The sequence below is a fragment of the Echinops telfairi genome, unplaced genomic scaffold (assembly GCF_000313985.2).
Source record: "Echinops telfairi isolate 266 unplaced genomic scaffold, ASM31398v2 ScPeMD7_7400;HRSCAF=8409, whole genome shotgun sequence".
In the NCBI taxonomy this organism is placed as follows: Eukaryota; Metazoa; Chordata; class Mammalia; order Afrosoricida; family Tenrecidae; genus Echinops; species Echinops telfairi.
In genome coordinates, this window is record NW_022111300.1 from 55,453,930 (window position 1) to 55,457,661 (window position 3,732).

The following is a 3,732-nucleotide window of genomic DNA, read 5'->3' on the forward strand; positions in this document are numbered from 1 at the left end:
TTTTTTTGTAATTGCCCATGTATACCAAACTAACTGCCATCAGTCAATCTGGAAAGGGTAGAATTGCCTCTCTAGGTGTCTGAAATTGTAAATTTTTTATGGGAATAGAAAGCGTCATCTTTCTCCCACAAAGCTGCTGGCAGCATAGAACTGCCGACTTTGTGGCTAGCAGCTCAATGGCTAATCACTACAAAACCAGGGATCATCATTAACAACCCAAGTTCCCTCATTAATATGGTGTCAAATAAGGTGCACTACGAGTTCGGTTTGCTCAGTACGATGCGTGCACACAAAAACACTTCTTCTGACCCAAACCTCTATTTTTCTTGTGATTAATATTTTATTAAGTATTAATAAATACAAAAAATGTGCCTAGAAGGAATATAATAACATTCATCTCCATAGTCACAAAGGGAGATAATCATTCTTGATACACAGCATATATACACTACTGTAATATTTATCTCAGAGTGTTTTTCCCCCCTCTCAAAATTTAAAACTATCTTAGAACAAATTATTCATTTTAAAAATAGTACGTCTTATTACTCAAAGAGAGAACGTGATTTTGTCTCCAATGAGCTGAAGTCCTTTTGGAAATCTGTTAGAAATTGCTCTTACTTTTAGGAAGAGGGGCTCAGCAGCCTGGAGCTGTTATTTCCCCCTCAAAGTAATCAAGGGTCCCTGGGTCACTGTCAGGTTCACGTGGGAGCACAGTCGCATACTTGGAGACTTGTCCACTGTATCCAGTGCTTCTGTTGAATATTTCACTGGTATGCACCTTCCATATTTTTATTTCCATCCATGGGATTTTTGTAGTCCATGGGGATGTGTGTACTTTGCACCAAGTTTAGGATTTCTGCAAAGTTATTTCAGCCATTGTAGCAATAAGCAGCCCTAGTGGCAAGGGCTAACTGAAAGGTCTGCAGTTTGAAACCACTGATCACTCTGCTGTAGAAAGATAAGGTTTTCTAGTCCCTAAAATTTACAGTCTCAAAACCCCACAGGTAAAATTTTGCTTTGTCCTGTAGGCTTGCTATGGGTTGAATTGGCTTGATAGCAGTGAGGGAGGGCAGGAGGATCCTTCTGTTTTGGGGTTGACCCCAATTCATGGTGACCTTGTGTTTAAAAAGAAAAAAATGGATTCCAGAAGTTGCTTTTTAAGCTAGCGTGTGGCTCGGTGTGCTCTCTCTGAGCTTCCACGAAGGCGTACAGTGGCCCAGGCCACAAAGTACAGAAGGTGATGGTGCAGCACATCAACCTCATCTTCAGATACTTGCAAAATAGATCCCGGATTCAGATGTGGCTTTATGAGCAAGTGAATATGTGGATAGAGGGCTGTGTCATTGGCTTTGATGAGTACATGAAGCTTGGATCAGATGATGCAGAAGAGATTCATTCTAAAACAAAGTCAAGAAAACAACTGGGGACGGATCATGCTGAAAGGAGATAACATTACTCTGCTACGAAGTGTGTCCAACTAGAACTCATCATTGAAGCGAGAAGCTGAGGGCAAGAGCTCCCCCACTCTCCCTTTTTAAGTGTTCTTTGTTATGAATATAGCTCTAAAACTTGGCTCATAGTGTTTTCATTGCTCTTAGGTTCTTTCTCAACCACAAAAAATGGCCTCTGTGGGGGGCTGGGGTGGGGGGCGGAGAAAAAAATGACGAGCTGATACCAAGGGCTCACGTAGAAAGAAAATGTTTTGAAAAGGATGATGGAAATATACGTACCGATATGTTCGACACAATGCATATATGTATGGGTTATGATAAGAGCTGTAAGTGCCCCCAATTAAAAAAAATAACTCAACTGCTTTTGATTCTGACTCAGTGGCCTTTTAGGATCCAACAGAAGTGCCTCTGTGTTTTTCCCAGGCTTGAATCCTTTACCTGTGCTGAATGCTTCATCTTGCTTCCAATTTGAACTGCTGACCTTGCTGTCAGTGATCCAGCATGGAACCAAAGCTCATTGACCCGGTGTACAGCCAAAAGAGAGCTGCCTGGTATTACACCATCTCCATAGCCCTTGGTCTGTCTGAGTCCACTGTTGAGGCGAGCTGCTTAACCCAACTCACTCACTGCTTTCCTTGTCCTCACTGAACCATCCCCAACCCTAGTGTCCTAACCACTACATCTCTTCTGAGGATACAACCAATGTCAGCACTGTACTATTGGGGTGATATTCTGTAATTCATTGGGATTGACTAATCTTCAGAAGTATTGCAAGCATTGTTTTCTTGCTCTCTCTTACTCTGTGAGCTCTGATGAAGCCGGTTTCCATGGGTGACCTGGCTGCCCTTTGAGAAGTCAGTGGCATAGCATCAAAGCAACATGCAAGCCACCAGGTCATGATGAGCTGAGTGACAGAATATTGCATCTTGCTTAGTGTGCATTCATTTTATTTGAGTTTCACAACAAATAGATATTTGCACTTTTGTTTGGAGAAATAGGCAAGAGGCTCACACTGTTTAAATCACGGACAGGGCCACCGTGATCATTGGTGTTGGAGGGTGTGAGCAGGTGTGGCTGTCTTCCTGTCCTGCTCTTGACATCTATGTTTGCAGCATAAGCCCCGGGGCTTATGGCAAGAAAGTGGCAGAGAGAATAAGAATAAAGATCTCTCATTTAAAGTTCTCTTAATTAGTGATAACTTACTGGTTATATTACTAGAATATATTTTATATTTCTAGAATACATGATATATATTACTAGAATATATTTTATATATTAGTTATATTAAAAATCTTCTTTGTAAATGGGGGTTATTTTCTTTTACAGATCGAGGACCAGCGCAGCACAGGCCAGAGGAGCTAGGTGGGCTGATATGTACGGTAGTCAGCACAGTCCAGGAATGGACTTCTACTGCTTACCATACAGATGGCTCAGATATGGTTATGTGTCTAATCACTCACGTCTCAGAAAGTGGAAATCCAAACAAATCCATATACTTTCATTTTAGTACTAGGATTATTAAGAACTAACCATGCCATCTGGTGGCATTATGGGCTATGAGGCTACTAACCTCAAGGTCAGCAGTTCAAAACCGCCAGACGAGGTTTTCTACACTTGTAAATAGTTACAGCCTTGGAAGCTGGTCAACTCTGTCCTATAGTGTTGCAGTATGTCAGATTCAACTCAATAAGTGAGTAAGTGAGCGAGTTTCATTTTGAAAGAATGAACCCTGGTCTTGGAAGGTAATCCAAATGTTAATCTCTTTAGCTGTCCCACCAGAAGCACATGAGGAGAAGGTGATTTTGTCTTCTTTAATGGTGTGATTATGAGACTATTACCAGTTGAGGGCTTTAACAAACATACATGGATTCTTCCACAGTTTAGGAGGCTTCTAGTTCAGCTTGAGAGCCCTGGCTCAAGGCAAGTGATCCTCTGTCTGTGTTCTGGTTCTAGGAGGTTCCCAGCACAAAGACATTGCATCCTAAGGGTGTGCTCTGCTCTGAGCTCTTCTTTCTGGTGGCAGTAGGTTCCTCTGACAGCTATTGCCTCATTGTATCCCTTTAACATCTCAAAAGAGATCAACTCAACAGACAACCCAATCCTGTATATTGCATTCAACAAACCTGCCTCTAATCCCACCTCACTATGATCCCAGTTGGTGAGGTTTTACAACACATGGGATCATCACATCAGATTATAAAATGGAGGAGAATGATAGGATACTTAGAGTCATGGTCTAATGCATTTTGTTGCATATTTTCAGGGGGCCAGGATATAATCC

General features: G+C 41.7%; 1 pseudogene; it reads left to right on the forward strand.

Moving 5' to 3' along the window:
• Positions 1-1,481, forward strand: part of LOC101643174 — a 3,278-nt pseudogene extending 1,797 nt beyond the window's left edge.
• The last annotated feature ends 2,251 nt before the right edge of the window (positions 1,482-3,732 follow it).